At 34.7% G+C, this 9,835-nt stretch overlaps 1 long non-coding RNA gene across 1 annotated transcript in view; it reads right to left on the bottom strand.

Annotated features, from left to right (window-relative positions):
* Window positions 1–4,537: 4,537 nt before the first annotated feature.
* The window catches only part of LOC120473158 (uncharacterized), a 36,225-nt gene continuing 30,927 nt past the window's right edge, over window positions 4,538–9,835 (bottom strand). Inside the window, exon 4 of the long non-coding RNA XR_016146863.1 lies at window positions 4,538–6,071. This is a non-coding gene — a long non-coding RNA (uncharacterized LOC120473158). The remainder of the gene's footprint in view (window positions 6,072–9,835) is intronic.

The following is a 9,835-nucleotide window of genomic DNA, read 5'->3' as shown; positions in this document are numbered from 1 at the left end:
ACTTCGCCCTCAACCCTGACCAATTTAAAAAAGTGTAAAAGAGATAATAGGGCTCTAATTTAGTTTAAATGCACATCCATGCACACGTGCTAGTGTTAAGCTTGAGGTCACAGAGGAGTGACTGACTTGAGCTTGTCTGACAGGGCCTCTTGAAGCATGGCCTTTGCATTCCAGTGCTAAGACAAGGGCCAGCAGCTCATATGAGAGAGAGAGAGAGAGAGAGAGAGAGAGAGAGAGAGAGAGAGAGAGAGAGAGAGAGAGAGAGAGAGAGAGAGAGAGAGAGAGAGAAAGAGAGAGAGAGAGGGAGGAAGTTTCTGCAGGGAAGGGATTATGCAGTTTCCTCCCCCTCCCATTCACTCTCTCCTAGTCCTCCACAAACTATGTCGGAAAAGCTCTAGAAACTTAAACCTGCTCCTCAGGTACACGACCCCGCCGACAGGATTATGCTTTCTCTGCGTCTGCTGTATCTTCTTCTGCTCTTCACTTTCTAGCCTTTTTTTTTTTGAGTCATGTGGTGAAGGAAGGGCCAATGTCATTGGAGAACGGAACGGGGAAACTTACAGCTGCACAATGCTGAAGCCGGTTTTCTGCCTGACAGGCACTTAAAACGATTCCACTCATGGATGAGGTAGGGGGTGCCGGGCGGGGAGGGGGGTAATAGATCGTTCGCAGGAAGGGGGAAGGTCGTTTCACTTCTTTAGCACCAAGTTTCTGCGTGGTCTAGACAGCAGTTATTTCAAAACCTTAAATGGAATAGACTGTGATAAAGGTGGATGCTTCCCTCCCTTTATGATATACAGGCTAAAGCCATGGTAAGTGTATTCAGCCTTCTTTGTCAACACAATTTTGTTCTTCAGAGAGTAAAGTGTATTTGCTCCGTAATGTGCACACACGCACATGGAATGGACATAGACTTTAGCAATCTCTCCCATTTTTCCTTTAAAAATGTTCTTTTTTCTGTGATCTTGTATTGACTCTTCAAACAAGCTATGTGCCTTATCAGCTGAAACTGAGAATTGAGGCAAAAAGCCAGCTTTGTGCTTGAATTCCAGACAAGTTCATGGCCTGGTCTGGATTTTCCGTCTTTTACTTGAATACTTAAAAACAAGAGACTGAATTTATTTTCAGCAGTTCCTGGTTCCATATTATTTTTTATTTTCATATTTGTTTGTGTAAAATTGATATATAAAATTTGATAATATACACACACATACATTATATATATCTTAATACTAAACAAAAGCTAAGTGTTTTCTCTCTTTAAAAAAAAAAAAAAACGTTTTAAGTGAAGTATGCTTTTAGCTGCATTAGTGTCTGGTCCAGTTTCTCTTTAGCGACAAACACTAACCAGCAGGCTCTGTCACTTTCAAGGACTTTCTGGGAATAGCTCTCAGTATTTACCTGGGTGCTGTTCATCGCTGCATGAAGTCCTGTATGCGCCGCGGTTTATTTGTGTAGTCTGTCTAGACATCCAGTTTAAAGTTTTATATGAATGGGGGGAAAAAACTATGTTTCTGTTGTGCCATAATAATCCATTCAGTGCTTCTGTCGAAGTTATTAACAATTAAACAGATAAAGTTACATCAGGCCAATGATGATTGATATTCATGTATTAGTGGAAACTCCGTTTTTCTATTCAGGTTTTTGGTGCGTTCAGTTGTAGACTAAAAACAACCCTGCTGGGAATGCTGTTTGAAGACCTACATTCATCGAGTTGGCAAGAAGGCCCAATTAGCAAAGTTAAGGTTCTTGGTCTGAGGTGCCACGCATGGGAGTATTAGGTCAAGTGTAGATCAAGAAAATTGTAATTCGAGTTCACAGAGGATTAAGACAGATTAGATCCATCTTGTTCAAATTCCTCGGGTGAATGTGGAATTTCTTTTGTACTCGCATGTTATGCTCAATATGTTTGTAACTCCCAGAACCTTTTGGGAGCCAATTAAAGAGTTATAATATTTATATACTTTTGAGTTATAAAGTATTCAGGGATTTTTACTTTTAATAGACAAAGAGAGTGAAGAGACAGCATTGTTCGAGGGCCTTTGCTGCTCTGTAAAAAGTAATCAGTTGACTTTATTTAAAAAAAAGTGAGGAAACCAATTGCCTTCAAATTATTAATTAAATAAACTTCATGCGTAATTGAAAAAAATAAGATAGCGCAACAGGTTTCCTCCCTTTTTTAAGCTAAGTCAACTGATCACCTTTTACGTGAACCACCAAAACTCTTGTGATATTTTCACTTCATATAGGAGGATTTTGTCAAAGCCATGATGCAAAACATGGAAATTCAACCACAATATATTTGTTTTTATGCATTATATGACACTAGTATAATTTACATTGTTATTATAACAATATTTTTGAGCTCATAATCTAACCCTTATCATCAAACTGTATTCAACAAATTACAGTCAGCCACGTTTAATAATTACAGTAACTTAATTTTTTCAAGTCAATGAAAGTCAACATTATGCACTATATTCTAAGTCTTCTAAAGCTGTATGATGTTCTAAAGAAAATATCATCGTCTCCAATTTGAAATTGGCTTTTAAATCTCATTCAAAAAGATGCATTCAAATTTGGTGAGGTGCAGTTGGTTAAAAGGCAGTTGGTCTTTTACAACACTGATGTCAAACCTGACTCAAGGAGATACTATATTGTGATATTTTGTACTCATTCGTGGAGCTTTTACTTTTTTTAATGCGCCTTTTTAGTATATTTTAATATTTTTTTTTTTATATAATTGTAAATTATTTGAATTGTAGAAAAGAAAATAGAAAAGACTGTTTAAAAATTCACTAAACATAAAACATCAGAACCAATTCAAAAATAATTCCTGCCATGTTTTTGTTGCTGTTGTTTTTTTTTTGTTTTTTTTTTTGTTTTGTTTTTTGGCCTGATATCTCGGTCAAATTGAAACATGACTTTTAACTTGGAATTGTCCAAACATGCTTCTGCCTATGTTATCGTCTCATTTACAAATAAGCTGTACACCTGTGATGAGTACAAAGGTAGTATACAATTTCCATTTTTTTTTTTTTTTTTTTCAAAATCACAGGGCACTTGTTTGGGGGAAATGAAAAGACAAAAGAGGCAGTATGTGAGTAAATGGCTCCCTGATAGCCACAGGAAATGTCTTCTGCTGTGTTGCAGAGAGAGCAAGAATTGTGCTTGGGTTCAGCAAACAGCAAGTAATGTCAAACTTGTCACCAGAGTCAGTTTTTGCTATGAAGAAAAACTAAATTGTTTTCTTCGAATAAAAAATAAAATAAAAAATGGTATGTGATATTCGGCCTGCCAAACCAACCATTTTTTAAAATTATTTATAAAAAATGAGTGCAAACTTCGTACATCCATCCATCCATCCATCCATCACATTTTTATTAATAACTGGCTAAAGAGTTGAAATGCATAATGAAACAGTACGTTTATTTAAGTGACAAAGCAAGAAATAAAATGAGTATACCAATGTGTGCCATTCCATATAATGCAAACTCTTAAAAATAGGTATTTTATAGTAGAAAAGGTTTGTTTTGATTATTAAAATATTCTTTGCGATAAGAAAAACATTGTTCTTTTAAGAACCGATCCCTGAAAGCTTCTTTGGAAAGCCAAAAATGGTTCTTCTAAGGCATCACTTTGAAAACTCCCCTTTGGGACACGCTGTTTTAAAGAGTGTATATAAAACATTATCTGGTCTAGTTAATCTGTTTGATAGCCAAGAATTAAGACTTATTTTTTTCAATGAATCTTAGCTTTTCCTGGGCTATTCCCGTCAATGGAAATGCTTTATGGTATCATTGTTTGTCGTTTTTATTATATTTGGGTGAAGGCTCATGTGATATTATCATGTGGGCACACAACCTCTTTTGTATTCCGAAGTGGTGCCTAAGGGTTAAAAGTCCCAGATTTGAATACGTAATGCCAACTATAGTATTCTCCCAAGATACATACTTCCAGAAGTGCTTGGCGAGAAAAAAAATGGTAGTGAAAACAGCTAGGGTTTCAGTGAAATAAGCCTCCTCCAGGCAGGGGCTCATTCTCTACTGTAATCCTTGAATAGATCTTCTAAATGACAAAGCCCTGATGTCATGCTCTCCTTCTGTGCGTGTCAAACTGGCAGACATACCCTCGATTCACAGCAAGATCTATCCGCAAGTCCAAAAACACTAAAGAGTGAGGACACCCATGTCCACAAAAAGACGACTTAATCAGGCGAAGAGCGCTGTATGAATAACAGATGTACAGAACCACAAAGCAGGATTGAGCAGAAGATACATGTTAGAGATTAGAACACAAAATGGAGATTATGAGATCTGACATCCTGTGAAATGGTAATTTTACACAAAGAATTGTGTAGTTTTTTTTAATGCATGTATATTCAACTTAACTTGCATATGAATACGCAAAAAAATTAAATAGTAGAGTTTACTTTTAAACAATTTTCACTCAGAAATAATTAAAGAAATGGCAAGTAACTGAAATAGTATTTTCTTGTAAAATGTACTCCAAGTTATAATCACCATAATAACTTTTTTCTTTACTGTGTATATATATTTAACATCTATTAAGTAAGATCAGTTGTGTTGGCACATGGCAACGTTTGATGTAATCTCTGACTAAAATATATATATTTTTTCATTTTGTCATTACATTTTTTATAATCTTAATTATATTGATTATTAATTTATATTAAATCATTTTAAACATGTATAATTATAATTCAAGATTTTGAATAATAATAATTAAAACATAACTTAAATTGTAAAATATTATTGATAATACATTTTTATTTGTAATATTGTTAAGTATGTAACCTTATTTGGATGAAGAAAAAAAATCTGCATATAAACAATACTTTTTTCCCCATGGTTAACGTAAATGATGTGCTTGATGATATTATTTCTGTTACACTCCGGTGCAGATGTGCTGAATAAAAACAAGCCGGAGCAGGTTGATTTGGTGAGCTCCTCTATCTTGTCCAATCACCTGTCTACATCATACCCTGACCCTTACTCGCCAACTAATTATTGGACAGCAAACCTCCCTGACATCACAGAGGGAAGTCGTACACATGGCTGCTGTCAAGAGTGACGGCCGAGGCTGATCTGTCTGTGGAGGATGGGAGGAATTAGGCATGTCTGTTAGAATAGATGGGGTATCGCAGGGCATGGGAAAGTGTGGCGGGGTCACAGGACACGTGTGTTGAACCAAAAGAAAAGTCAATCAACTGGCCAGCCCTTCAAGATGTATCCTGCTCCCTGTCCAGAAGGCCCAAACTGCGACTGGCTTGAGAACGGCTTGTTTTCCCAATCTAAAAATGGGGATCTGTTTTTTTTTCCCCCCAAGCTCCATTTTGTGTTCTTGCTGGCAAAAATTTTGGAACAAAAGAGTCTTGCCTTTAATGCATGTGTGAGAAGCTTCGGTGATATCGCATTAACCGTGGAATATTATTTCTCAAATGTATATTTATTTAGGCATGTTATTTTCATTGAGCCATTTATCAAAATATACAGTTTCCACTGGTGTTTTGTGATGGAGCAGTTCACAGGTGGTTGTGCTTAAGTAAACATTGTCAGTAATGATGACATATGCTCGCGAAAGCTTTAACCGAAGCGTTTCTACATCTGAGGAACAGAAGGGATGAGGCCGTTTTTAAACCAAGGTTGCTTCGCTTGACTTCCCCTGCTGGAGTGATCTCCCCTTCACAAGACTGCTATTTTATTAACAATTCATATGGAAATGAGGGGCAAGGAAGGACCAGATTCTCACATAAACTTGATGTGGCCATGAATGTGTCTCTGTGTTTGCCATGACCCCGCTGTGGCATAAGACACTGCCTGCTAGGGCCTGAGGGGCAGACACAAAGAAAGAAATGAAAAGCAAGCACATTCCTGCACGGCACACAAAGGCAGCAGGAGAAAGGGAGAGAGAGGGAGAAAAAAACAGAATGAACCCCGTCTCTCTCCCTCTCGCTTTTCTTTTCTCCCAGTGTGATACCAGCCTTTTCTCCGAGTCACCATTTCTTCGGGTCATTCGTCCTCTGCTCAAACTCTCTCCACTCTTTTTTTCTGTGATCAACAATCATACATTAGGATTCAAATGACAGAGTGTCCATGTAAAAAAAGAACCAGAAAACTCAGCCTTTTTTCATTTAAATCTGTAATTAAACAGGATTATGATGTGAAATCATACATAGAAGTTTGCAAGTCACTAATCAAACAAGCATTTGTGAACTCATTCATCATATCAGGTTTTGAATCACAAACTTGCCTTTAATTAATTTTAAAGCAAATGTTAAATTCATGCTCATTTTCACTCAAACCATATGAAGAGTTCAGATGCAAAAGCCTCTAAATGCCATTTGAAATTTTCTTCTTTAATGATGATTTTTATCAAACTTGTATATTTAAGTTCAGTAATTTCACTTAAATAACAATTAATAGGTAATTATCATTGCCATTTAAGTGAAATTACTGAACTTAAATATACAAGCTTGATCAAAATTATCATTCTAGAAGAAAATTTCAAATGGCACTTAGAGGCTTTTGCATCTGAACTCTTCATATATAATTATATAAATATCTTAATTTAGAATTACATGTAACAAATTACTCAATTGTATTAAATGATACAAAATAGAAGCTTTAGAAATATTTTATTTTCTTTATAAAAATTAAATACACTTTTGCAACAAAAATTATGTTGCAATCAACCTAGAATATTTGTGCATTCCTACTTCATGTATTTTGTATTTCTGTATGTATTTGTATGAATATAGATTATTCATGATCTATATTCACACACTAGTTCTGTCAAAATGATCATGCGCATCTATAAGGAAAAAAAAATATATGATATATGCGTGTATTTATAATTATAGACAGTGTATATATCTATTTATCTGCCCTATATATATATATATATATATATATATATATATATATATATATATATAATATTTATATTTTCAACCCAAATGTTGGATTAAAGATGTAATTTAAAATTTAATTCAACTTTCACTTTCAGCTGTTTTTTTTTTAATTGGTTTCTCTATATTTTACCCAAATTTGGGTTGAAATAACCTAGCATTTTTTAGAGTGTATATATGTGTGTGTATATGTACATTTGTTTAGTGAAGTGTGCTTATGTCTTTGAATGCAGGGATTGCTGCTAAAGCTCCATTAACCTGGTTAAAAACCAATTAGGTTTGTGTGTGTGTGTGTGTGTGTGTTTGCTCAGGGTGCTTGTTGCAGCACTGTCATTCATGAGCCGGACTCCTGTCTTTGGGGGGAGCAGGGGCGGTGGTGACCACCGCCATCTTTTGTGTTTTGACTCGTTTGTGTCACACTTCGCAACAAGATGCATCTTGTCATGTAAATAGAGGGTATTTAACAGTTCTCAGGCAATTAAACAGATAATGGTGTTTTGTTAGCCTGGGGAATGCAAAGGGGGATCTTTTTGTGATATGTAATGACTCTGAGGGGGATCTGTTTGAGTATCTGTTTTAAGAGCAAAAGGGTACTTGAGGTACAATCCACAAAACTTATGTATTGGACCAGGTGGATATCTGTCTGCCAGTTTAATCTAGTAATTGCAATACAAATCTGAGATTTTTCAGTAGGGTACAACAGGATTATAGGCGCACCAGGGTAAAGGGCGCATTTGCTTTGATTTTCCTCTAAACCGCTATAGATGGCACACAATCTTGCCGTAACATTTTCCAAAATATCGACTTCAAGATGCACGTGGAAATTTGTCTGATACTTGACCTAATCTCAGGCAGCAGCAATGTTGATTTTGTGCTAATTTAATCTAATATTTCATGTTTTTAAAAATGTTGTATTTAAGTAGCAAATGAGAATCGCTAAAATTATGGAATATATTTTTTATACAAAAGGTCTTATTAATGATTTTCGGTAATTAGGTAATTAAAGCAACAGTTAAATAAAATGTCCAATTTGTAAAAAAAATATAAAATGCTTTTGGGGTGAAAGGCACAATAATTAACATAATAAACAGTTGACTAGCTTTTCCAACATAGTTAGATTCAGATGGTAAATATCATATATTATGTTGGGTGTCCACCTTAGAGTAATCATCATATTTATAAGAACCATCAATTTTAAAAATTTGATATTAATCATATCATACAGTACATTATTTATTGTTACTACTGTAAATCTATGTTAAATTACTATGGGATTACATGCAAGCTTTCAGAATATTTACTCTTTTTAAAATAATGTTTGTTTTTAAAATATATTTTTATATTAGTACATTTATTTAACAAAAATGCATTTATTTATTTATCAAAACAAACAGATAATAGTACAAACTTTGCTACAGTGATTGTTTTGAACAAGCATTAACTTGAACATTATTAAAAACATAGCTAAAGTATTTGTATAAATAATGTGTGCCTTTTGCCCGTGCTGGTGAGCCAAAAATTAAAAAAAAAATAATAATTCAATGAAATAATTTTCATGCTTTATTTTCATACAAAATCTGTTGCTCCATCAATGTTCAATACGAACATTGTTATCTTTCTACACTAATATGGGAGAAGTGAAAAGCAATTTTTTTCTTAAGGTGTGCCTTTATCCCCATTGTACTTAAATTGTATTTGTAAAAACAGAACAAAACAGATTAGTGAGAAATGGACATAGCGATTGAGACTCTGCTCAGTTAAAATGCATTTTGAGGACAGAAAAGCAGTCAGATAGAAAGGGTTATCATTTGTTAGTGGTGACCAGAACGCGAATGGGCTGGAGACATTATCATGCGGTATAGGGTCAAGCTTTCAGCCTAATCTACTGATGTGAATATAAATGATGCATAGAGTGAGCTCAACAGAAAATCACAGCTGGTCTTGGCTTCATTGTCTATTGTGGGTCACACGTTCGGGCGAGCCAAAAGAACATATTGAACGGGAAAGTCTCAAAGTCAAAACACAAAGCAGCACACCACAAATGACACTTTTGGACAAGGCCATTTAACGCAAACCACAAGTGATATAATTTCATTATGGTGAAAGTCATTTGCCTAGATCATGTTCATTGCTGGGGATGAGCTGACCAGATATACTGTCTTCTGTTCGTTTAATGCTTCTCTTTTTAAATTAAATTAATATTTCACTATAAATCACTATTTTAGACCAATCAAATGCTCTTCAGATAATTTCTTAATTATTTTGAAAGACAGGAGTATCTAATTGTCTCTATATTATTTCTTTTAGAGAGATAATGCCAATTTCTAGTATCTTTTCCTAATAAGGAATTTGCACTGTAAAAACAAGCACCAGTTTCGATGGATTTGACTTCAGTATAATTTTTATACATCAGCTCCAATGTTGAAAATTGCATTAAAAGTTGTATAAATAATATATATATATATATATATATATATATATAAAAAAAAAGAAACCAAAGAGTGAACATGATTTTCACATTCAAAAGCTCTATAATTAAAGCACGGAAATCCTTAAATGCAAAAAACAGTAAATAATTTACTAATTACATGTTAATGTTTGTGTATTTAATTTGGACAAGGCCTGTATCTGTATGGCAGTAGCCAGTGAATGGAATCAGACAGTAGGTAATTTCCAGATTGAACTCGGATCTTAAGCTTCCATTTTCTGTGACCTCACCGCCAGCTACTGACATGGCGCGTGTGGTACACTGCGCGGGGCTTCGTCCAATCAAATTTCTCCAAAATAAAATCCCCATTTCACCCTTCAATACCCAGTTTGGCGCATTCTCAATCTTTCACCCAAACTTACTTGAGCATGCAAAGAAAAAGAAAAAAGAAAATGTCCACATTGTTTGAAAAGATA

Source organism: Pimephales promelas, chromosome 16, assembly GCF_988280905.1.
Source record: "Pimephales promelas chromosome 16, fPimPro1.hap1.1, whole genome shotgun sequence".
Lineage (NCBI taxonomy): Eukaryota > Metazoa > Chordata > Actinopteri > Cypriniformes > Leuciscidae > Pimephales > Pimephales promelas.
The sequence above is the reverse complement of the archived record's forward strand: the minus strand, read 5'-3'. Positions and strand labels throughout refer to the sequence as shown.